The 27,033-nt window shown below is 48.2% G+C and overlaps 1 pseudogene; it reads left to right on the top strand.

Annotated features, from left to right (window-relative positions):
• Window positions 1–578: 578 nt before the first annotated feature.
• On the top strand, window positions 579–27,033 carry LOC136508581 (probable prolyl 4-hydroxylase 3; annotated as a pseudogene).

Below are 27,033 nucleotides of genomic sequence, written 5' to 3'. Positions count from 1 at the left end.
CTATTAGAGCATCTCCAATAGTTTTTTTAAAAAATTACTTGGTAAACTAATAATGAGTTTGCCAAGTGACTAAAAAAAAGTTGGGAGTATATTTGTTGCCTTCCTTCCAACAATTTCCAAAATCTGGCTCTTAAAGGATATATAAGGTAATTTCATGAATCCCGTACTATTTCTGGATCACCCTCACTACTTTTATACTTTCTTTACATTTATATTTGGAACCCGGTCCTACTTTTTTTTTTGCCACATCCTTCCATCTTAGGTTGAGGATTGGGAGGTGGGGTTGGGAGTTTTGGAGATATATTTTTTTCTATCTCACCAAAAATCATGGATTGAGAGATTGTTTTGGAAACTCTTGGAGATGCTCTTACCTTCCCCACGCACTACGAGCGTATATCAGTCAGCCCCTTTGACTGGTAGCCTAACTAGCTAGCAAAACTAATCGTTAATAATACACTGAGCAATTATGTATTCTGATAAACAGCTGTTGATGGTAGGATAAGAAATTTATGGATGCCACGTTATATATTATATCCAATTCGAATTCCTCTACACGGGACCTGCAGAGATGTCCCTCGATGGAGGAGTTGTCAACGGAGCCCCGCGCTACGGTGTACCACAACTTCCTTATGAGTCCCTTGCCTCGTTCCTTTCTATTATTACGAGGAAAAGACCATATGATGTTCTACATGCTATCTTTCTACACTGGTTAATAAATAGGAGACTTCAACCGAGTTGTTTTTGTTCGGTTTTGCGTGAGTGCGCGCAGCAAAACACCAAACCACCGTTATAAGTTGATGCTTGTGCGATCGAATTTGCTTAGCCATCCACTAGCTCATTGCCCCTTTTCCACTGAAAATTACCTTGGATTTAATTTATTTACGAATTAATCCGATCCCTTATTATGGTTTTGTACACTTATGATACATGCACAAAAGAACATAGTGGGACGATATGGCGGTAGCACTATTGGCAGCTTACTTGAAACGTCTACTAGTATATACAGATGTCATGAGATTTAGTACTAATAGTGTTTTTTAGCGGAGCAGGACGATGTGCATTGTAATCTTCACTCTCGTAATTTCATACAGTATATATATGAATGGGGAGGTTCATGTTATGTTTATCAATTTTTTTCTACTTATTCCCACTTGGCAAAAGATTTTGAACATGTGTATATATGAAGTCATGTCTGTTGGCTGTTGATTTAATTTTAATGTCATGACTAATTAATTTCTTGTTCATTTGCAACCTGATCCTTTTGTTATTGTCGACTGTCTTTCTGTTCATTTTAGTTTGCTTCACCATGTAATCTGGTAATCACTGAATCCTACGCTGTTCGTTCTCAGTCCAAGAAAGAATGTGACCACTTGATTTCACTGGCAAAGCCCCACATGACATGGTCCAAAGTAGTTGATCCCCAGACTGGAGAGAGAAAGGAAAGCAGGTTTGAGCATTGCTGAAATCCCAATTTCAGGGATGTTACAAGGTTACATTACCAGTGATACTCATTTTGCTTGATGGCGGTATATGCAGTTATCGAACAAGTTCAGGAATGTCTCTTACAATAGGGCAGGACACAATTATTCCTACAATTGAGAAAAGGATAGCAGATTACACCTCAATACCTATAGGTATGTACTTCAATTCCTCCATCCGAAAAAAGGATGCGATTCTAGCATAGTACTGAGTTAAATCATTTTAGATTTGACTAAGTTTTTGCAAAAATGTCAATATGATGAGATTAAATAAGTATAATTAGCTAGGTTAGTCACGAAATGTATTGCCATAGTCAATTTTAATGACCTGTTCTATAAATTTAGTCAAATTTGAAATAGTTTGACTAGATGCAGACCTCAAATTGCATCGTTCCAGGACAGTGGTATTAGTACTTGGTACCTACCGTGCTTGGGTTCAAAGTTTTGAGTGATTTGTTCTATAAATTTAGTCAAATTTGAAATAGTTTGACTAGATGCAGACCTAAAATTGCATCGTTCCAGGACGGTGGTATTAGTACTTGGTACCTACCGTGCTTGGGTTCAAAGTTGATATGTGTCGGGTACCACAAAAAGGGGTTCCCTAAGCAAGAGCCGAAAAATCGCTTAGACCCTTTAAAAATCGAAGCCAAGAGACAACTACGGGCTAAACCCCCACCTTGTCCGAGGCTCGGGTGGACCACCCAGGCCCACCTCGAACCGATTCTCCGCCTCGCTCGAGGTCCCGCACGTAAGGCCTCGGGCGAAATGCCGATTTGCCGTCTCGCTCGAGACCCCGCGCGTAAGGCCTCGGACGGGGTATCGATTCTCCGCCTCGCTCGAGGCCGGCTCATAAGGCCTCGGACGGGGTACCGATTCTCCGTCTCGCTCGAGGCCGGCTCGGCGACAACCCCGTCGCCTCCGCCTCGACTGGTTTCCCTGACAGAACGTCACGTCCAACTAGCGCGCCCAACCACTCCTGCGACGTCAGCCGAACGACGGCTCGACACAGCGGAGTGATCGACGAGATGGGAGTCGCATCAACACCATGCCGTCCGGGACAGGACGGGGCAGGGGTTACCGGCCGCTGTGCTCGGCACTGTGCCCACGACTGACACTCGTACTGCACTATGCTACCTAACCCCTGCTCCGAGGACAGCGCGGCATGGGGAGTCAAGTCCGGGTACCTGTAGCCTCGGAATAAGTGTACAGGACCAACTGCTCCCTCCGAGCCTCGGCCATCCGCTTCGAGGTCTCGGCAGCCTTGGGATTCGCACCCGCTGAGCCCCCCACGATGGTTCGGCCTCTGCACCAACTAGGCATCGGCTCTCTACGTTGTCAACATACAGCGACCGACACGTCGTCCACAGCGTGTGCCATGCCCTGCGTCAAGCTATCACTGGAGCTCCCACGTTGTAGAATTGGAGTCGTCCTCGACTCCATCCCATCATCAGCGAACTCCTGCAAAAGGTTAGTGACAGCAGGCAATGCACCAGACATAAAAGGTTGACAAAACATAGTATAACATGGTGCATCAGGATTATCACATAACTCAGCAGTAGCAGGAGTTGTAGCAAGAAAATCACCTCCTTTTAACTTAATCCCATTATTTTTAGCAATGTCTGTTGGAGGTTTATTTTTGATCTCATTAGCATGTTTAATAATATCCGTAGGAGACAAAGGCAGCAATGTAATTTTCTTGTCCTTATGTATGATAGTGTATGTATTAGTTCTACCATGGTGTAAGGCATCATTATCAAATTCCCATGGGCGACCTAACAAAATGGAACAAGCTTGCATAGGGACAACATCAAAATCAGCAGTATCATGATAAGAGCCTGTGAAAAAGCTAATGCGTGCTGATTTAGTTACCTTAGTCTTACCACTATTATTGAACCATTGAAGTTTATATGGATACGAATGTTGTCGTGTGGTCAAGCCAAGCTTGTCAACCAAATCTGAACTCACCAAGTTGTTGCAACTCCCGCTATCAATGATAGTGAGAACACGACAACCCTGCACAATGAGATACATGTGGAACAAATTGTGGCGTTGGATCTTCATCTCTTCTTCATGACCCACACGTGTACTCAACACACGCTGCACAAGAAGGCTAGGGTAGTCCGCGGCAGCAGCCACAGAGTCAATGGTGATGGCCTCCTTGTCATGATCGCCCTCGATGGGATCTGCATCAATGTTAGCAGCAAGGGCTAAATCATCTTCAACATCACTAGCACTTACATATCCATCCTCGGTAGCAATGAAAGCACGACGACTGGGGCATTCCTTCATGACATGTCCCATGCCTTTGCATCGGTGGCAAATGATTTTAGAGCTGGACGAGGAGGAGCTAGTAGAAGCACCCGGAGTGCCACCTTTCTTCAGCTGTGGAAACTGCACATTAGACAATTTACTTACCCCGAAAGAAAATGGAGGTGTAGATGGCTGTGGTGCAACAGGAAGGTTGGGCGTCTCCGTCTCGGAACGCTGCTGAAAATTCCTCCCATTGTTAGACCTGAGAGGATGGTGTTGTTTGCGTCCCTGTACTTCTCGTTCGGCCTTAATAGCAAGATGATACAATTGGGAAAAATTGCGCCATTCTTTGTAATCAAGTATGTTCTGTATATCATGGTTTAAACCACCAAAAAATCTAGCACTAGCATCATCATCATCTTCATTTATACCACAACGTGCTAAACCAATAAGCAATTCTTGATAGTATGCTTCTACTCCTTTATCACCTTGTTTTAAAGTTTGTAGTTTCAAACGTAAATCACGTTGGTAATAAGGAGGAACAAAACGAGATTTCATACGTTGCTTTAAAACATTCCAAGTTTGAGGCACAGCAGCAGCATTATTGGCATTGCAAAGATCACTCCACCAGAACAAAGCAAAATTAGTAAACTCACTAGTAGCAAGTCTAACTCTATGCTCAGCAGGAACATTATGAGAATCAAATTTTTGTTGAACAGCAAGCTCCCAATCTAAATATGCCTCTGGATCAACATTACCAGCAAAAGGTGGTAGACTAAATTTAATTTTAGCAAAATGATCATTATTACCATGATTATTACCTGCCATACCGCGACGATTGAAGTTGAGGCGGCGACGGGCACCACCGTCAGCATACACATCTTCATCACCAGCATCTTCATCATCAGCACGATAAGGTGGAGGGCGTTGCTCAAGCTGTTCAATGCGGGTGACCAGATTGTTCACGTTGCGCGTCAGCTCGGTCATAAGATTGCGTTGTTCAGTCATGAACGTTGCAAGCTCGCCCTTGGACATGCACTCATTGAAGTCCGTCGGAGTTCCTGCCATGGTTAGAAGATAGAAAAAGACAACACCAAAGTATTATCCCTATCAACTAAAAGGAAATAAGTGGTGGTGGTGAAAGTGGAATGCAAAATCACAAGCGGCTTACCACCGTCTTGCCTGTATTCTTACCAACGCCAAACAGGAGCAAAACCAAAGTGGCGAAGCAATCTGTTGTTGAGCGTGGGTAACAGTTACAAGATGAACCTGTGCTGATAGAAGAATATGTGGAGCTATGGGTAGGCACACAATATGACAGCAAGGATTAGCAATTAACGAGTGCAGAGTAGCGATTGTTCAATCTGGATCCAAAGTACAAATCACAGTTGCTGGCTAAGACGTGTCGAGACGTAGCGCAACAAGGTGAAAACAAAGGACGATCGAAAGAATTCACAGAACAAGCAAATAACCCGGATTTCTCCTTTTTCCTGAATTTTTCCCGGATTTTCCCAAAAGGCACTAGTAGGAAACAAACTTTTTTTTTACTATTTTTTTATACTTTTCTCTGAACAAGGATCACAAAAGATGCAACCACAAAAATTGGCACCTACAACTGAGGTGGGATGTGGTCTACAGAAATTCAGCACGTTCTCTGAAAAGCGTGCAAAAACTTTGACAATTTTTTTTCTATATTTTCCCGAATTTTTTTGGCAATTCTGATGAAACCAAACAGGGCGAAGCCGAGTTTGGGTCGGGTCCAAATGGTGTCAAGAAGCTGCACAAAAAATTTTAGATTTTTCTGATAAACGAGCGAAAAGTTATGCCTGTTTTACCGAAGGTATCTCAAGGTATGTTTTCCGGGAGGCACAACACGGCGGCGACAGTTAGGGCAAAGCATCCCTAAACTCTAACACCGATCACAGCAGTAGGTATTCGCCTGATGATGTAAGGAGGGCTGCGATGCAGGCAAAATAAGAGCGGCTGGCAACCTATCTAGGGTTTGCGCGGCGGCGAGAAGTTACACAAGGCGGCTAGCGGGGCAAGTCGAGTAATGTGGTGGCTTCGACTTGTTGTTTGGGAACGGTGGATGGGATAGCGGCGGAAAACAAAATCACAGCAACGGGCGATTGAACTACGACCACGAACACAATCCTAAACCAGCAACAAGACTCGACCACGGACACAAACTGAACAACACGAATCTGAAATGAAATTGCAAAGGCACAAAGGGCGATAGGACAGCGGAAATTGAAATATTTTTGGGCTTTTTGTGGACTCTAGGTAATGAACAAATATGAATCTAAGGCAAACGAGATTATACCTCACGGTAAACCTGAAATATCTGATACCAATTGATGAGTATAGGCTCGATCTTCCGAGAGGTAGCCGGTAAGTTCGATTTGTGGAGATCTCGACGTTGGCGATCCGGCTTCAAATCAGACACGATTCGAACCCTGCAACCGTTACACCACCGCTCCGTTGGTTATCAACCAAGCACAACTTGATTGACCTCGCCAAGAAGGCTTTTCCTGCAAGCGAATCGAAGAGCACAAGCAAGAAGGTAAAACACGCAATCTGAAATTGCAAATATGAATGACGCGAATATCAATAGAGGGTTCAAGAACTCGGTTCCAAAGGACTAATCGACACAGTGGAGGAGATCAAGAACGGGGGCCCTGGATCACTGTAAAAGGATTTGTCACCACAGTTACAATCAACGATTCAGTTTCTCGAGGGAAAACTAAACTCTAAACAAAACCCAATTGTGTAGCAGCGGCGGTGGCTGTGTTTATAGTCTAAAGACTCGACCTAGGGTTGGGGACGGCCAGGGGTTGGGCGCCCACAACTTGGGCTTAAGGCCCGACACGATACATGGCCAAGTTGGCCCAAATAGGTGACGCAGCACCTTGCTGTGGTCACACAGAATGATCCATGGACCTTCTGGAGCTGGGACCAGATCCAAAACGACGGCATCGTCGTCCCCTTTCCAACGCATCCAAGAACGGCCCGTTTCGATGTCGTATGAGGAAGTTATGACCGAAACAGTAACGACGTGTCTGCTGAATCCGAGGACGACGTGGCAGCTGAGTTGGAAACGAATTGCAACTTGGGGAAGACCATGGCGTCGGTGTGTCCAGCGTGGCAATGTCCTCATCAGTCACGCTCGCTAGGCACGACGCGAGCGAGACCACCCCGACACCGCACGAGCCTAGGATGATGCACCGTGCTCCACCAGCATGTAACACCTCGGGTGTTTAAATGTTAAAATCTGACATGTCATCATATGCATTGCAAAGCATTTGGCATTTGGTGAAAACTTTGATGTGCATTTACTAAAACAAGTTTACATTTGTGTAATGAGTGTTGAATTGTATTGTTTGACTCAAGTTCAAAGTTTGACTGGGTTTTGAATTTTTCGAGAAAACCCCGCGTTTCAACATGTAAACCCTACCCTGAAAATCCATTTCAAAATCTAAGCATATTTTGGGGTTGGGCCCAAAAGCAAAAGTGTAGAGCTTGGCAAGTTATACAAAGTTTGTTTTTGGAGTTTTTCAAGTTGTTTAGAAAATTTTTGAGTAAATCAAAAAGGCGTAATTCGGTAAATTTCCCTATTCAAATTCAAAAGTTCATTTCAAAATCTAGACCGAATTAGGAGATGGTTATAAAAGCAAAGTTGTAGAACTTTTGATTTTGAACAACTTTTATTTTTGGAGATTTTTGAGTTGTTATGAAAATTTGAGAGTAATTTGTGAAATTTGGCGAATGGCAAACTTGTAATTTCTGTGAACAGTACTCACCACTCAGGCTACACCGGCGGCGATCTTCGGCTTGCTTCCAGTCGCGCGCGTGGCCGTCTGGGCATCGCGTTGGCGCGCTGAAGGCTGCGTCGTGGCTTCCTTGCGCTTCCTTGGCTGCCCTATAAAGCTCTGGAGCCGCCGTCGTTCTTCTTTCTTCGCTCTCTGTTTTTCCCGTCGCCGCTGCTCCATCTCCGGCGAGCCCGTGCCGTCGTTGTCGTGCTCCACCGTCGCTGTTAAAGCTAGTCCCAGCTCCACCTGAACCTTGCGCGTCCATCTGACCCACCAATTTGGCTTGTCTTCACCGGGAACTCGAGTTTCATCGCCTTCTTCCTCGCGGCCGGTAACCTCACCGTCGCATGCGCATCTTCGTGGCCAGAGTCCATTGGTGAGCCGTTGCCCTTGATTGATGTCCCTTTAGCTTCGTCTCGATGCCGTAGTGCTCATTTCACTATTGTTTGGCCGTTTTATCCACTGCAGTCGCCGGCACACCGTCACCGACGATCCTTGCTCCGCCGCCGCTGCTGTTCACGTCGACCCGTGTCTACGTTACTTCTCCGGCCTTAATTCTTGCTTGAACGTATTCGTGGTGAGCTACTGGACCTTCCCATGCCCTCTGTTTCCCCGTTTTTGGCTTCATTTCACCGGCGTAACGTCGCCGAGCCACCGCATCCGCCATGGCCGACGCCAAGCTCGTAACTCGTAGTAATTCGTCTAGCTAGTGCCTTCAGTCGATGTGCCGTGATGATGTGGTCATTTTGGTACCTTGACCGTCGCCTTTGGGCTCACCGTCGGTGAGTTTGCGCCGGTCAGCGCCGTCGTCGTCGTAGTCAACACGCGGGAGGTAGAAGATGACAGGTGGGGTCCGATGTCAGTGACTCAGCGTTCAAATGGATTTTTCTATTTTCAGATTTGAATGAATAGTGTATGTTTTTGTTATTTTTGTGTAGATTTATTTAGAGCTCCAAAAATTATGAAAATTTTTGTGTGACTTCTCTGAGATGTATAGTATTTAAGAAAAATATGAAATAATGTTTTTCAGTAAGTTTTAAATGTGATAAAAATTGCTCAATTTATTCATAAATGGATTTCCAGGATTTTTCTAGGCTTATTTATTTATCCAAAAATTATGAAATTTGTTTTGCCACTTAGTTAACATGTAATGAACATGTACTAAAATTTTGGGCTCAATTAGAATAAGTTGATTTATTTCATAATTTTGAATTAAATAATTAATTCATAAAAGCAAATAGTAACCTTTAGTGATTTAGGTTTTGTTTGAAATTTTGGATTGAGTGATGACCTTGGGTCATTTGTTGTTAATGATCCTTGGCAGTTGATGTATGTGTTTATGAAAAAGAATTAGTTTGTTTGACTTGCAACTGTACCGCGAAGGAAAGTTGTATTCAAATTATTAATTTTTCATCCCTCATCGAGCATCATGTTTCGAATTCTGCATCATATTAAACATGGCATTGTTATTACGTATAGTGAACGAAGGTGAAAACGTGGTAGTTAATCAAGCTGTTGAAGAGGTTAATCCGTCTGTTGAGGTCGGGTCAAATACTTGTGTAACGTCGCAGGAATCGGACTTTTCCGTCAACGAAGGCAAGCCCCGGATGCATACAACCCTACCTTGTGTTTTATAAATTAATTTCGCTTTTGCTTTCCGTTACTGCATTAAGTGATTAGGAGTTAAGTAAAAGCCTAATTGTTGCATTACCACCCTTGTTATTCCATATTTACCATATTACCAGTTTTAAACTCGTATATGCCTAGTTTTGCTTAGCCATGCGTAGAACGATGAAGGTTGGGTAACTACCTGCCACCTGCAAGTTACAAATGGAACACTGGTTAACTATGTTAACATGTGATATGGGAATGTGGAGTAATAAATCTAGACCGGGCGGACTCGGTGAGTGTGAGCCACAAGACATGGAGGTCTTGTGAGCGGGTTCTTTCCGCCTGTGTCGATTAAGGCACGTCCGTTGTTGAATTGCATGAGGTGAGAATTTGTAGTACTAACCACATACTCCGGTAAGCCTGAACTTGGCAATTCTATTACGAGAATGGTTACTCGCGCACTGGGAGTGGAGAGATGGCGGGAATAGCGTGTACCCACGTGGCCATGGGCTGGAATGGTGGAGTACTGTGTTCTCGGGTGGCGCGGACCCATTCTTGTTTTAGAGGATCCGAGGGTAGGTTGGTATATGTAGGTCGGGGACCTGCATATGTCGTGTGGTCTGGAATCCCCAGCTGGGTTTTAATCGGTTCGAATCGTCGTTGCTCCTCGGTTATGGAGACTCAACTCACTATTCATCATCGTAGAATTAATAACCAGAACTTAAATAAGGCTTGTGAAGATGTTGGATATGAAGTTTCATGATCTCAGTGCGGATCGTGTCAGCTTTGTATATAATTCTAGAGAAGTTTTCTATATAAAGAATGTTGTTAAAAGAGCTTTTACGCAAAAGAACTTTGATCATTGTTAAAGCTATACCTTGAATCCTTGAGCCTGCATTACTGAGTTTATCAGTTAAGATTTCGGATAAGTCTTGTTGAGTACCTTTGTACTCAGGGTTCGTTGACCCCTTGTTGCAGGTGAGCCTCATGAGCAGATCTGTTTTGGATCGTGCTGCATGACTATCGTTCGTTCTGACGATGAGAATTAAATGTGTGATCCTTGGGCAGGATGTTTATTTTGTGTGTTAAGTATATGTTAGTTATGCCACTCTACTACTACTATGGTTTGTAATAATTATGGAACTTAGTTTGTAAGGGTTGAAACAACTATTTGTAAACTATGTTATTGTAAGACTTCCGCTGTTTTTACTCTGGTTTTGATATTTGAATAAATGTTGTAATACTGCATTGACTCTGTAACGTGATCCTGCTCGGAAATCGTGGATGATTCGGGGTTCCCCGAGGACACCCGACAGTCTTTTTAAGTTATTGGAAACATATGCATAAATGTCAAAGGTCGTCGGACAGTGACAGGTGCATGTGGGCCCTATAACTTAAGAGGTTCTGCCACAGAATGGTATCAGAGCGTTCGTTACAAGGTTTTGCTGTATTGTTTTACGAAAACTTCAAAATGAATTGGGATGACTAAATTTAACTTGATAATTTGGTCCAAATTGCTTCTGACTTATCTTAATTCTTTCTCACCATTCCCTATTTGATTAAAATGTTTTGTGTGGTGGAGTAGTAATTATGCTATGCCCTATATAAAAATAAATGTTGTTTATGTGCATTATAAACTTTGATGTTTTTGTTCGTAAGAACGATTCATGCATCATGAATAATTCACTCGTTACTTCCTTCACCTCTTAGTCTGGAGTTAAGTAGTGAGACTGGTTTGAGGAATGTAATCCATCTTAGCTACTCTTTGGATTTTGATCAAATGGTCTTACTTGGATTAAATTGGTTTCCTACAGTATGGCTTGTGCCAAGATGACGCCCCGTAAGTCCACCGGACCCAAAGGAGTTCCTCGTCACCAACTTGCCCCTAGAAATGATGGTGCTAGCAGTAGCAGTACTAGGCCTGATCCTCAGGCAGAGATACAGAGGATTTCCGCAGAGTTAGCACAATCTACTAGAGATAGGGCTTTGGATGTTATACAAATAGGTGAATTACAGGGTCAATTGAGGCAGCTCACCACCGCGCATAGGAACTGCGAAAGTATGTTAGTTCGTACGGTGGAGGGAAGAAATGAAGCTTGGCACAGGGAAAATGTAGCTAGAGCTAGAACTCATGAGCTAGAATTCTATGTAGAAGATTTAGAAGAACATAATACCTATCTACATGAGGAAGTTCATAGGCTTAGCAATCTACTGAATCCAAATCATGAGCCTCAAGCTGATGCCATGGACCCCGGTGTCATCCTTGCCGATGATGATGAATTGGGAGAGGAAGAAGAAGAAGATCCTGAAGAATTAGTAATGATCGATGAAAGTGATGATGAAGGCGGTAATAATTCCGGAATGGATACCGAGCCTGAAGTTTGAAGAAATTGAGGAAAGGAGGAGAGTTGTATAATAGTAGCTTTAGTTAAGTTATGTAGTTCTGTTTTCGTACCCGTAGGTTTGTTTGTACATTAGTAAGCTCCATGTAATGTGTCTAGAGTAAGCTATGGTACAATTCAATAAAGATATGTTAAGGTGTTGTGTCCTTAACTATTCCAAAAAAATGGGATGAATGCTTACCTTTAGCCGAGTTCTCATACAACAATAGTTATCAGGAAAGCATTAGAATGGCTCCATTTGAAGCACTCTATGGTCGTAGATGCAGAACATCATTGAGTTGGTCTGAGCCTGGAGAAAGAAGATTCTTTGGAGTTGATCTTGTGAAAGAAACAGAAGACAATGTTAGGCAAATACAGAGTAATTTGAAGATAGCTCAGTCCCGCCAAAAGAGTTATGCGGATAGACGACGGAGACCATTGGTATTTAACAAAGGAGATTTTGTATATCTGAAAGTATCACCAATGAAGGGAGTTAACCGTTTTGGTGTTAAAGGAAAGTTGGCACCCCGATATATTGGACCCTATCAAATTTTAGAAAGGTATGGAAAAGTAGCATATCGTTTGAAATTACCTGAACATCTTGCAGCTGTGCATGATGTGTTCCATGTTTCTCAATTGAAGAAGTGTCTCCGAGTGCCTGAACAAAATGTTGAAGTTGAAGGAGTGGAACTAGAACCGGATTTAACTTATTCCGAATATCCTATCCGAGTGTTAGATCAGAAAGATCGTGTTACTTGAAGACGGACAATCAAGTTCTATAAAATACAATGGAATCAACATTCAGAAGAGGAAGCTACTTGGGAATCAGAAGATTACTTGTTAGAAAAGTTTCCTGAATTTTTAGCGTCAATATAGAATCGAGTAATGTTAGTTGAGCTCGGTGGTACATATTGTGTTTTGAAAAAGTAACCTTAGCTGTTTTATGGACAGAGTTTGTATGTGTTCTTGCGACACATTTCCTTTTCCATTACATACCCTATGGCTTTGAATCTCGGGGCGAGATTTCTTTTAGGGGGAAGGATTGTAACACCTCGGGTGTTTAAATGTTAAAATCTGACATGTCATCATATGCATTGCAAAGCATTTGGCATTTGGTGAAAACTTTGATGTGCATTTACTAAAACAAGTTTACATTTGTGTAATGAGTGTTGAATTGTATTGTTTGACTCAAGTTCAAAGTTTGACTGGGTTTTGAATTTTTCGAGAAAACCCCGCGTTTCAACATGTAAACCCTACCCTGAAAATCCATTTCAAAATCTAAGCATATTTTGGGGTTGGGCCCAAAAGAAAAAGTGTAGAGCTTGGCAAGTTATACAAAGTTTGTTTTTGGAGTTTTTCAAGTTGTTTAGAAAATTTTTGAGTAAATCAAAAAGGCGTAATTCGGTAAATTTCCCTATTCAAATTCAAAAGTTCATTTCAAAATCTAGACCGAATTAGGAGATGGTTATAAAAGCAAAGTTGTAGAACTTTTGATTTTGAACAACTTTTATTTTTGGAGATTTTTGAGTTGTTATGAAAATTTGAGAGTAATTTGTGAAATTTGGCGAATGGCAAACTTGTAATTTCTGTGAACAGTACTCACCGCTCAGGCTACACCGGCGGCGATCTTCGGCTTGCTTCCAGTCGCGCGCGTGGCCGTCTGGGCGTCGCGTTGGCGCGCTAAAGGCTGCGTCATGGCTTCCTTGCGCTTCCTTGGCTGCCCTATAAAGCTCTGGAGCCGCCGTCGTTCTTCTTTCTTCGCTCTCTGTTTTTCCCGTCGCCGCTGCTCCATCTCCGGCGAGCCCGTGCCGTCGTTGTCGTGCTCCACCGTCGCTGTTAAAGCTAGTCCCAGCTCCGCCTGAACCTTGCGCGTCCATCTGACCCACCAATTTGGCCTGTCTTCACCGGGAACTCGAGTTTCATCGCCTTCTTCCTCGCGGCCGGTAACCTCACTGTCGCATGCGCATCTTCGTGGCCAGAGTCCATCGGTGAGCCGTTGCCCTTGATTGATGTCCCTTTAGCTTCGTCTCGATGCCGTAGTGCTCATTTCACTATTGTTTGGCCGTTTTATCCACTGCAGTCGCCGGCACACCGTCATCGACGATCCTTGCTCCGCCGCCGCTGCTGTTCACGTCGACCCGTGTTTACGTTACTTCTCCGGCCTTAATTCTTGCTTGAACGTGTTCGTGGTGAGCTACTGGACCTTCCCATGCCCTCTGTTTCCCTGTTTTCGGCTTCATTTCGCCGGCGTAACGTCGCCGAGCCACCACATCCGCCATGGCCGACGCCAAGCTCGTAACTCATAGTAATTCGTCTAGCTAGTGCCTTCAGTCGATGTGCCGTGATGATGTGGTCATTTTGGTACCTTGACCGTCGCCTTTGGGCTCACCGTCGGTGAGTTTGCACCGGTCAGCGCCGTCGTCGTCGTAGTCAACACGCGGGAGGTAGAAGATGACAGGTGGGGTCCGATGTCAGTGACTCAGCGTTCAAATGGATTTTTCTATTTTCAGATTTGAATGAATAGTGTATGTTTTTGTTATTTTTGTGTAGATTTATTTAGAGCTCCAAAAATTATGAAAATTTTTGTGTGACTTCTCTGAGATGTATAGTATTTAAGAAAAATATGAAATAATGTTTTTCAGTAAGTTTTAAATGTGATAAAAATTGCTCAATTTATTCATAAATGGATTTCCAGGATTTTTCTAGGCTTATTTATTTATCCAAAAATTATGAAATTTGTTTTGCCACTTAGTTAACATGTAATGAACATGTACTAAAATTTTGGGCTCAATTAGAATAAGTTGATTTATTTCATAATTTTGAATTAAATAATTAATTCATAAAAGCAAATAGTAACCTTTAGTGATTTAGGTTTTGTTTGAAATTTTGGATTGAGTGATGACCTTGGGTCATTTGTTGTTAATGATCCTTGGCAGTTGATGTATGTGTTTACGAAAAAGAATTAGTTTGTTTGACTTGCAACTGTACCGCGAAGGAAAGTTGTATTCAAATTATTAATTTTTCATCCCTCATCGAGCATCATGTTTCAAATTCTGCATCATATTAAACATGGCATTGTTATTACGTATAGTGAACGAAGGTGAAAACGTGGTAGTTAATCAAGCTGTTGAAGAGGTTAATCCGTCTGTTGAGGTCGGGTCAAATACTTGTGTAACGTCGCAGGAATCGGACTTTTCCGTCAACGAAGGCAAGCCCCGGATGCATACAACCCTACCTTGTGTTTTATAAATTAATTTCGCTTTTGCTTTCCGTTACTGCATTAAGTGATTAGGAGTTAAGTAAAAGCCTAATTGTTGCATTACCACCCTTGTTATTCCATATTTACCATATTACCAGTTTTAAACTCGTATATGCCTAGTTTTGCTTAGCCATGCGTAGAACGATGAAGGTCGGGTAACTACCTGCCACCTGCAAGTTACAAATGGAACACTGGTTAACTATGTTAACATGTGATATGGGAATGTGGAGTAATAAATCTAGACCGGGCGGACTCGGTGAGTGTGAGCCACAAGACATGGAGGTCTTGTGAGCGGGTTCTTTCCGCCTGTGTCGATTAAGGCACGTCCGTTGTTGAATTGCATGAGGTGAGAATTTGTAGTACTAACCACATACTCCGGTAAGCCTGAACTTGGCAATTCTATTACGAGAATGGCTACTTGCGCACTGGGAGTGGAGAGATGGCGGGAATAGCGTGTACCCACGTGGCCATGGGCTGGAATGGTGGAGTACTGTGTTCTCGGGTGGCGCGGACCCGTTCTTGTTTTAGAGGATCTGAGGGTAGGTTGGTATATGTAGGTCGGGGACCTGCATATGTCGTGTGGTCTGGAATCCCCAGCTGGGTTTTAATCGGTTTGAATCGTCGTTGCTCCTCGGTTATGGAGACTCAACTCACTGTTCATCATCGTAGAATTAATAACCAGAACTTAAATAAGGCTTGTGAAGATGTTGGATATGAAGTTTCATGATCTCAGTGCGGATCGTGTCAGCTTTGTATATAATTCTAGAGAAGTTTTCTATATAAAGAATGTTGTTAAAAGAGCTTTTACGCAAAAGAACTTTGATCATTGTTAAAGCTATACCTTGAATCCTTGAGCCTGCATTACTGAGTTTATCAGTTAAGATTTCGGATAAGTCTTGTTGAGTACCTTTGTACTCAGGGTTCGTTGACCCCTTGTTGCAGGTGAGCCTCATGAGCAGATCTGTTTTGGATCGTGCTGCATGACTATCGTTCGTTCTGACGATGAGAATTAAATGTGTGATCCTTGGGCAGGATGTTTATTTTGTGTGTTAAGTATATGTTAGTTATGCCACTCTACTACTACTATGGTTTGTAATAATTATGGAACTTAGTTTGTAAGGGTTGAAACAACTGTTTGTAAACTATGTTATTGTAAGACTTCCGCTGTTTTTACTCTGGTTTTGATATTTGAATAAATGTTGTAATACTGCATTGACTCTGTAACGTGATCCTGCTCGGAAATCGTGGATGATTCGGGGTTTCCCGAGGACACCCGACAGTCTTTTTAAGTTATTGGAAACATATGCATAAATGTCAAAGGTCGTCGGACAGTGACAGGTGCATGTGGGCCCTATAACTTAAGAGGTTCTGCCACACAGCATCCCATGCCCGGCTGTTGGTACGGAGTCCCTACTTGGGGACCTATCCAGCTTAAGCCTGAGCAAGGGAAAGACGCCGGTGGCGCGCAGCGACGCCCCGTCATCAAGCTCTGTCCCGCCACCTCTTGAGGAATCGACTCTGGCGGAGCAAAGCCCGGTGATGGCACCATCCCCGTACCCCTTCGGGTTTGGCAACACCACCGCCGCCTATGCTTCCGCCTACGCTTCCGCTCACGCGGAGCCCTCAGGATGCCACCAACACTTCGCCCTCGACCTCGACGCCACAACTTCAACCCACACCCACGCTGACTCCTCGGAGGAGGACGAGGCATGGGCCAGAGCAGACTTCTTTGAGCTTCGCGACCCTAAAGCCATGCGTCGGTTCCTGGCCGCGAGCGACTACTGCTTCGGCTACTCCAACTCTGACGACGAGGGCACTTACGATCCCACTCGTGAGTGCTTCTACGTCGAGTTCGGGATGCCGAGTGTGGGCGATGAGGACGAAGGGGCAGGCAGTCACTGCCCGCCCCGTGAGGGGGTAGGCGACCCTGCACCTCCACGCATCGAGCCTCCGACAGCGTGGAACAAGAACCCCGCCCACAAGGAACTTCGACACCTTGACTTGGAGCAACTCTGTGAGCTTCAGGCCAAGGTCGAACAAGATCGATTCCTTCTACAGCAGCTCCAAGACACTCTCGAGCAAGAGCAGCGGGGTCGCGGTGATGGCGGACCAGCCCGGCAGAGGGCTCGCGACATCAACCACTGCATCAACAACAACGTAGGGGGCGAGCAACCCCCCATCTTCAATCGCACTAGCCAGAACGTCGCGGCAGCGGCGATGCTACTCTGAACTATGCCCGAGCCCTCTACCACAGAGGGGCGACTGGTCCACGGCGAGCTCCGAGACCTCCTCGAGACCGCTGCGGTACAGCAGGCCAAAAGCTCTGCCTCTAGACGGTGCGGAGGCGCCTCGGAACTACCCGTGGCATCACCTCGGCGGGGTAGAGGTGCCTCGGTTCGTCCTGAGCCTGCTTGGGCCCCAACGGCCAACGGGCCCCCCTTGGTGCACGATCGCCTTGGCAACCGATGCGAGGCACAAGGCGACCACGATGTGGTCAGTAGGCGGCGGCGCCACGACAACGAGGTGCTCGCCCGAGGCTACCACCCGCACCAAGGCAGTCGCTACGACAGTGGGGAGGACCATAGCCCTTCTCCTAGGCCACCTGGTCCTCGACCAACTAGAGGAAGCCCGTGACGTTGCACTACTACATTTGGCCAAGTACCAGTAAGCTCTACAATGCTATCAAGCCCGGCGCATTCGAGGCCGAGTCCTAAAGGTGGGCGACCTAGTGCTAAGACTGAGGCAGAGCAACAAGGGCCACCACATGCTAACCCCGCCATGGGAAGGGCCGTACATCGTCGCCCAAGTGCTGATGCCCGGGACCTACAACCTAGCCAACGAGAAGGGCAAAATCCTCACCAATGCTTGGAACATAGAATAGCTATGTCTCTTCTACCCTTAAATTTCCAAGCATTGTATACATTGTTTCTAGAAATACGGTAAAGAAGCGTTCTTTAGTTGTTCTAATTTTTTTAGAAACCCCCCGAACCTATCAATGGGGGATCAGCGTTACGATAATGCTACAAGGGAGACTCGGCTCTGTCTCTGTAGAGGTACCCACCGCGAGGCTCGAACAAGACTCAGTTCTGCCTCTACAGAACCAAGCCTCCCTCGGGGGCTAGAAGGGGGGGACCCCCGTAGTCCCAGGGACCATTTTTTAATTGTTTTTTGAAAAAATTTCTACGCCAAACTCTCTAGTGTACTCTGACAAATCGATTGTAAAAAACCTAAGGACCGAAAGTCTGTCTCAGGGCCAAAAGACCGGCCGAGCCATGAGACGGCCTATGCCTTCGGGCTATGGCACTCCCTCACCACCTTTTTCCCGAGGGGCAGCTTAGGCTCCGAGGAAGTTTTTTGCAAGCGATATGTTCAGAGACGAGACAGAGGGCAGAGGCTCGGAAATACAATACAAAACGATTAAAAAGCATATACATGAGTACTTTAAAAGGCCTCGACGTCCACCAGCGTTATGATACAGTAACATAATCCCTAATCTATTTGCACGGCCCCTTTGGCCTAGGTCAGAACTCAGGATCGCCAGCGTCGACAGTCGGCGCAGGAGGAACCACCTCCTCTTCAAACAGCTTGGCCAGCGCCGTGCTAGGGGCCTCAGCCACCTCCGCTAGCTTCATGACCTCCTCCTCGGCCTCCTCGTCGTCCTCAGCCAAGACATAGCCATCGCTGATGGCCTCGAGGTTGATGCTGGCATAGTGTGAGGAGACAACAGCTTGGGCACGCTTGACGCCCGTGTGCAGCGCCCCTTGGAGTAGCTCGCGCACTTGGCCGCTCAACGCGGTCAAGCGGCTCCCAAGGGAGCTACCCGACTGGACCCCCTCAACCTCTAGGGACTCGTAGGCGGTACGGGCGATGCTCTGTAGCGCGTTGTGCTCCCTGATCTCAGCCTCGAGCGCCGCCTGCACCACGATGGAAGCCTCATCTGCCCGGGTGACCTCCTTCTCCAACCCTACGCCAAGACAAGTAGGATGGGGTTAAGCGCAAAAGGAAATAAGCCAAATAGGGGCGAAGGCCTATGGGACTCACCCTTGGCTTTCTCTTTCCAGCGTTGGACCTCGACCCGAGAGGCCTCGGCTTTCTCTTTCCAGCGCTAGACCTCGACCCAAGAGGCCTCGGCCGCCCTAGAAGCCTCCCTCTCCAACCCTGCATCACATCGGGGTGTTAGGGGTCGAACACAAGAAAAACAAATAAAACGAGGGGAACGGGACTCACCCTCGGTCTTTTCCTTCAAAGCTAGGGCCTCGACCCGAGAGGCCTCAGCCAAGGCACCTTTTGTCAGCAGGTGTGCGCCCTGCTTCACCCCCAGCTGCCCGGCAATGGCCTTGGTAGAGGCCTCCACTTGTTTGGCCTAGGACCTGAAGGTGTCCCGCTCGCCGGCCACCCGGGTCAGCTCCTCCTCTAGCTCCTTGATCCGCACCGCCAAAGGGGTGGCCTGGTCCTGAGCCGTGGCCACCTCGGCCTTCGCATCAGCACAGCAAAGGCGGAGGTCCTCCACCTCCACGCTCCGTATCGACAGAAGCTTGTTGGCACCGGCAAGGAGGTCCTTCTGCTGCCGGAGCTAGTCCTAGACGCCCCTCTCATGCTAGAGGAACAGTGATTTCCCGAGGGACCGGTCCTCAAGCTCCTAGATAGGCAGAATGGACGTCAAGCGCTGCGAGAGAACTCGGGAAAAAGATGACACCACACGAGAAAAGAAGGCGCGTACCTAGGCGACGCCGGGCAGATCGTCAGCCATGATGGACAGCGCTGTCCACAGTGATCGCTCTGCCAGATGGCGATATTGCTCAAAAGTGCTCCAGCGCCCCCCCTCGGCCGCGTCCTCGAGAGCGAACAGAGGCTCCCCTCAGGGTAGTCCCAGCTCCGCCACAAGACACGTGGGTGATCCCACCCATGGGGCTCGGGTTGTACCCGCATAAGGGCCAAGCTTCCCTCGCCAGAGGTCGGAGCCGGCTGCTCCACAGTGCTTGCCGCCTCGGCATCCACCACCTCCTTCCCCTGGGAAGTATCGTCGGAGGAGATCAAATGGACCTCCACTTCCCGAATGCTCTCCTACAACGGCGGTGGGCCTTGGACCGGGGGTAGTATTGAAGCTTGCCCCACCTCCATCTCTGCTTCCTAGGCCACCGGCTTCGTCGCGCTCACGCCAGCCTCCACCACCCCAGCCTCAGTGGTCCCGGGGGCTCTGGCCTCCGTCACCTCGCCCTTGGTGGCCTCAGTGACTGAGGGCGCCTTGACCCCATCTGACTTGTGGGCCTCGGCCTCAAGGGACATAGGCGCCTCCTCCCCCGCTCGCTTCATGGCCGCCTCAGTAGCCTCTCCTTGGGCGTCTGGCTCCTTCGGGTCGGCCCTGGCCGAGGCCGCGCCACGTTGTATGGCGGCTTGCGCCTCCACCACCCATTGGGCGGTGGAGCTGGTGCTCACCTTGAGCACCTTACATGGCGCCAGGGTGGGCACTTCTGCCTGATGCTTCCGACTGAGGGCAGAGCACTAACAAAGTTAGCATACGACCAAGGGACGACCGGGAGATACTACAACTCCACTGATAAAACACTTACCTCGACCGGGGACACAACTGCTTCTGCACCGCGTCCCTCGTCCTCTTCAACGGCGATGGCGGCGGTGGTGGCATGGCCTCTATGTCCGCCGGTGCTGGCCGGCCCTCGCTGGGCTTCGGTGCCCCCTCAACCCTCTACGGGGGTGGTTGCGTCACCGCCGCCGCCGCCTGCTCCACCTCTGCCGTCGAGCCCACCGGGCCGATGGCTCGCTTCCCTAACGCTCATGCCTTGGGCGTGTCGGCCTTGGCCCTAGGGTGGGCGATCACTGGCCCCGAGGCGTCCTCTCCTCCTCCTCCTCCTGGATACGTTGGGCTACTCGCCAATGCCTCGGGCGCCATCCCCCTAATGTCAGGGAGATGGTCCAGGGTACCCCGCCCCGCCTTGCTCTCGTCGTCATCGCTCGGGGAGTCCGACAACGACGGTGACGGAGACGCCTCCACCGGGAGACCATCGTGCCTCTGCTGCCAGCAATGCTTCTCCCGCTCTTCATGCTCAAGGTTCTTCCTCTTGCGCTTTGCCTTCTCAGCGTCCTTCCTCTTCTTTTGTGCCTCGGCATGCACCCGGTTTATCGCCCACCGCTCTACGTCCTCGAGAACAGGCGGCGGGGAGGCTCGCACATCCCTCATCCCCTGCAGGAACAACGAACACAAATAAGGGAACAGGAAACTATGAGGAACGAGGAGGCCTCGGGAGCCACAGCGACGCATGACTTACTAGAGAGAGGTAACCCCGCGACGGGCGCATCATGATAGGGGTCAGACCACCGCTCCTCAGCCACCCCTCCACCATCTCCCTCACCCGATAGAGAATCTCCTCATCAGAGAGGGCGACGATAGACATCTAGATGCCCTCGATCGGCTCATCTAGTGTCATGTCAAACAAGCGCCGCTGCCGAGCCATCAGCGGCAGCACCCTTCGATGGTGGAAGGCCACCATGACCACAACCGCTGTAAGGCCATGGCTATACAGCCTCTCCAGTCCCTCTAGGAGCAGTTGCAGCTTGGGTTGATCGACCACCAGGACGCCGTACCTCCACTTCTCCGATAGGCTTTCCACGACCCACCCGGTGTAGGGGGGAAGTCCGTCGTCATCATTGCGGAGGTAAAACCAGCTGTTGTACCAGCAACGGTTGGACGATGCAAGCTGGGCCGGGATGTAGAGGAGCTGCTAGTCTTGGCGCACTTGGAGAGTGCAACCGCCGGCCCTCATCGCCTTCCGCATGCCCGTCGTGCCCGTCGGCTTGGTGGTGAGCCCCGCTCGGAAGAGGTGGAGCCATAGCTCCCAGTGGGGGGCAATGCCCAGGTACCCCTCGCAGACGACGATGAAGATGGTTGCCTGCGCGATGGAGTTGGGGTTGAAGTTGTGGAGCTCCACGCCGTAGTAGTGCGGGAGTGCCCGCATGAACTGGTCCACCGGTAGGCTGGGACCACGCTCGTGGAAGGACACGAAGCTCACGATGTAGCCATCATGTGTCCTCGGCTCCTGCTCGCCCACTGGAGCAATCCACTCTGGCCTGGTGGGGTCAGTAACCAGGCAGAGGAGGCCATCATCGACGAGCAACTGCAGCGTCTCCATGGACACGTCGGGCGGACCCCAAGGATCCGCTTGAATGACAACAGCACCGCCGGCCATGAGTGCTGTGGGAATGTGGCTACGGTGGTAAGGCTCGCTCCCTCCCTCTCTTCCTCCCCCTTCTCCCTTCTTCTCCTAGACGCTCTTTGTTCTTAGCGATGGCTCGAGGGCAGAAAAGGTGAAAGCAGGCAAGGTAAGGAGGAGAGGGACGAGGCTCGTCACGTATTTATGCAGGAAGGGGGCGAAATGGATGGGCAACAAAACCGGGGAAGTTTCCCTCAGATCTGGCGCAGTTAATCTAGATCCGATTAAACCGCCCACGCTCACCTTTTCCTCATTAATCGCGCACACGGTAACGTCCCATCCACAGACATCACGTCACATCCAACCACTGCGATGGCAGGCGTCGTTCTGCCTCCCAGAGAAACCACCTCAAAAGGCGCGCCTACCGTTGTCAGCCGATGGGAGGGGAATATCCCCCACCCGATTCCTTTCAGACTAAGGAACTGGGCACCGAGCCCGCTACAGTCTAGGGGTTCGAAGGCTAGGCCCTCGAGGGTCTCAACAACCGCCCCAGGACAACAGAGTCAGGTATGACTATGGGCAAGCCTGTACATGGCCGAAGCCCAAGCAAGCAAATGCTTGGGATGCCCTAAGTCATGTCCGAGACCGGCAGGGAAGTCTCTGAATGGGATCCCACCGTAGGGAGGCACCGAGCCCTCGGGGCCAATCGAACGGCCCTGGGACCCACTAGAGAAGCCCTCTAGTACTTTTGGAGTGCGTCTCTAGACCGCTAACCGACCCCTATCGAATGGGGCATGGGCCTCCACTCGGACTTACCCGATAACAGCTCATCAGAAGTGTCACCGCTCGCGCCCACCGAGGGTAGCCTGGCATATTCCACCCCTCCTTCCAAATGAAAAGGATGCGCGAGGGTCACACAAAAAGCCAAGGGAACTCCTGATCGCCCTCTCGCTCCGTGCAAAGGCTTGGGGGCTCTCCCTACAACCAAGCCGAGACCCAGCGACCTAGGCTCACACTCGAGGGCTCGGCAAACAACCCCTCCTTCCGAACGAAAAGGATGCACGAGGGTCGCACAAAAAGCCTAGGGAACTCCTGATCGCCCTCTCGCTCCGTGCGTAGGCTCGAGGGCTCTTCCTGCAACCAGGTCGAAGACAAGCAACCCGAACTCATAGGGAAAAACGCGATAAAAGGCACCGAGCCTGTTACAGTCCAGGGGTTCAAAGGCTGGATCCTCGAGGGTTTTGACAGCCGCCCCAGGACAACAGAGTCAGGTATGACTATGGGCGAGCCCATACATGGCCGAGGCCCAAGCAAGCAAATGCTTGGGATGCCCTAAGTCATGTCCGAGACCAGCAGGGAAGTCTCTGAATGGGATCCCACCGTAGGTAGGCACTGAGCCCCCAGAGCCAATCGAACGGCCCTGAGACCCACTAGAGAAGCCCTCTGGTACTTTTGGAGTGCGTCTCTGGACCGCTAGCCGACCCCTATCGAATGGGGCATGGGCCTCCACTCGGACTTACCCGATAACAGCTCACTGGAAGTGTCACCGCTTGCGCCCACTGAGGGTAGCCTGGCATATTCCACCCCTCCTTCCGAACAAAAAGGATGCGCGAGGGTCACGCAAAAAGCTAGGGAAACTCCTAATCACCCTCTCGCTCCGTGCAGAGGCTCGGGGGCTCTTCCTGCAACCAAGCCGAGACCCAGCGACCTAGGCTCGCACTCGAGGGCTCGGCAAACAACCCCTCCTTCCGAACAAAAAGGATGCGCGAGGGTTGCACAAAAAGCCAGGAGAACTCCTGATCGCCCTCTCGCTCCGTGCAGAGGCTCAGGGGCTCTTCCTACAACCAAGCCGAGACCCAGCGACCCGAACTCGCACTCGTGTACTCGGCAAACGCGATAAGACCCTTCGCTCAAACATGAGAAAAGCCTCTAGAGGAATAAATCCACTCCTCCAGGGCCTCGGGGGCTACACCCGGCGGGTACGCTCACGCGCACCCACTGAGGCCTCGAGTACGAAATATCATCCCGTCAGGAGCTACCGCGAGCCAAGTCTCAGCGAAACCTCAGGAAGAGCGCTCACACTCTCCCTGAGGCTCAGGGGCTACTGTCGGGTACCACAAAAATGGGTCCCCTAAGCAAGAGCCAAAAAAATCGCTTAGACCCTTTAAAAATCGAAGCCAAGAGACAACTACGGGCTAAACCCCCACCTTGTTCGAGGATCGGCTGGACCACCCGGCCCATCTCGAACCGATTCTCCGCCTCGCTCGAGGTCCCGCACGTAAGGCCTCGGGCGAAATGCCGATTCTCCGTCTCGCTCGAGACCCCACGCGTAAGGCCTCGGACGGGGTACTGATTCTCCGCCTCGCTCAAGGCCGGCTCATAAGGCCTCGGATGGGGTACCAATTCTCCATCTCGCTCAAGGCCGGCTCGGCGACAACCCCATCGCCTCCGCCTCGACCGGTTTCCCTGACAGAACATCACGTCCAACTAGCGCGCCCAACCACTCCCGCGATGTCAGCCGAACGACAGCTTGACACAGCGGAGTGACCGACAAGATGGGAGTCGCATCAACACCATGCCGTCCGGGACAGGACGGGGCAGGGGTTACCGGCCGCTGTGCTCGGCACTGTGCCCACGACTGACACTCGTACTGCACTGTGCTACTAACCCCTGCTCCGAGGACAGCGCGGTATGGGCAGTCAAGTCCGGGTACCTGTAGCCTCAGAATCAGTGTACAGGACCAACTGCTCCCTCCGAGCCTCGGCCATCCGCTTCGGGGTCTTGGTAGCCTCGGGATTCGCGCCCGCCGAGCCCCCCATGATGGTTCGACCTCTGCACCAACTAGGCCTCGACTCTCTACGTTGTCAACATACAGCGACCGGCACGTCGTCCACAGTGTGTGCCATGCCCTGCGTCAAGCTATCACTAGAGCTCCCACGTTGCACAGGATCGGGCGTGACCAGCGCGTCGCTCCAGTGCATCAAGGACAAGACCGCTCCATCGACCATGCCGCCACAGTGATAAGCTACAGGGCTCAGACACACCATCTCCGCTCACAAAACGCCGCGTGACAAACACATGTATCACCCATGTCCTCCCTTCAACTATAAAAGGGAGTGACCGGGGCCGTTTCCAGGGGGGAGGACGAACTCACGAACACGGACGAACACAGATAGACACTCAGATGCAGAGACTCACGTAGACTCACCCACACACGCGCAAGAAGCGTGCAACACTCTGTAATACGCGCACTCCTCCGCACTGCCTGAGATCAACATCTCAAGCAATCCACACCGTTCCACGCAGAGACCTGGGACTAGCTCCCTCTCTCGCCCAGCTTGTAACCCCCTACTACGAGCACCTCGGTGCAAGGAATACAAGATCGATCTCTCAGACTAGACGTAGGGTAACTATTGCCTGAACCAGTATAAACCTTGTGTCTCTTTGCATCAGCATCCGGGATTAGGGGCACGCGGTACATTTCACTAGTTGGTTGAGGACCCTCGGGTCCAAAACACCGACAATATGTTTTGACTACTTTTCAGTGAAAAGAATATTTAGTATGATCACTACATTCGATGTTTGGGTGGTGCTGTTTGACACAGCTAATTACTCGCGCATTTGATAAATTGTGTTGCAGTTCTTGGATAGCATGCTCTGTCTACTTCACTCTAGCCTTGGAGGTTTCAATGTTATATAATGCATGCCACTATGTCGGATTATTTCACTAAAAACTGCACAATGTAAAACAGTTGAATGTGCTAATTGTGCACTCACCATTATGTCGTCTCGAAAACTAAGATGGTTAGAACTGTACATTAGGTGCAGTTTTCCTAAAGTGAATGGTTTGACATCTAATTGTGCATTTAAATATATAACAGAGGTAGATGTATACCATCAATAAGAGATACTCCCTCCGCTCCAAAGTATGTTGTTTTGACTTTTTTATACATCAACTTGTTATGTATATCGACATATGTTATATCTAGATACATAGCAAATTTATGTAAAAAAAGTCAAACGACTTATAATTTGGAACTAAGGGAGTACTTTATTAATACAGCAAATGGAAAACCAGTAACCGCCCATAACAGCATAACCTGATGGGCGCAATGCCATTCGTGTGATCGTGTCGGATTATTTTATTATACAGCACGCAATTTACTTCAAATGCCAGTAGCACCTTTTTCTTATTTTAATTTAATTGCTTTCCTGTAATTTTGTAGAGAATGGTGAGGGCCTTCATGTTCTCCACTATGCAATTGGACAGAAGTTTGAGCCTCACTTTGACTACACTGACGGTGGTTTCGTCACAGAAAATGGAGGCCCTCATATGGCGACTCTACTTGTGTACTTCATCTGTACTAAAAAATAAAATCGTTTTGGACAATGCTTGAGTCAAACATCAAGAATATAAATCATGAATAACTTTTAAGTCGTTGAGTTTAGAAATATGAAAGCCATATCAATAGATTTGTCTTGAAAAATATTTTCATAAAAATATACATATATCACTTTTTGATAAATATTTTTATAAAAAACAAGGAGTCAAAGTAATACTTTGGGGACCGTGTCGTTGTCCAAAATGACTTTATTTTTTAGTATGGAGGGAGTATCTGTAAGTATTATTATAATATACTTGTATTCTATGAATATGCGACATTTTTTCTGATCAAATTTGAAAAATGTGAGATTATCATTTTTACACGGCAATATTTGAATTTTTCTAGCTCGGATGTCGAAAAGGGTGGCGAGACTGTGTTCCCTAACGCGACAGCAAAAGGCAAGCAGTTTCAATGTCCAAAGCTAAAGAGTGGTATATCTGTTAAAACTAAAATGGGAGATGCATTACTTTTCTGGAGCATGAAGCCTGATGGATCTCATGATCCCAAAAGCCTGCATGGTGAGTTTCACCCAATCTTGTTGCTATGACATGTTTTTCAATATACAGTTGATTAAGTGTCATGCCATTTTATTCAACTGCAAATCTCTGCTTTAACTTAGGTGCAAGTCCAGTGATTAAAGGCGACAAATGCATGGTCAGCGACCAAGTGGATGTATGTTAACAAGTACAACTAG

The sequence above is a fragment of the Miscanthus floridulus genome, chromosome 15 (genome assembly GCF_019320115.1).
Source record: "Miscanthus floridulus cultivar M001 chromosome 15, ASM1932011v1, whole genome shotgun sequence".
NCBI classification, from domain to species: domain Eukaryota; kingdom Viridiplantae; phylum Streptophyta; class Magnoliopsida; order Poales; family Poaceae; genus Miscanthus; species Miscanthus floridulus.
This window is presented reverse-complemented; position numbering and strand designations above follow the sequence as displayed.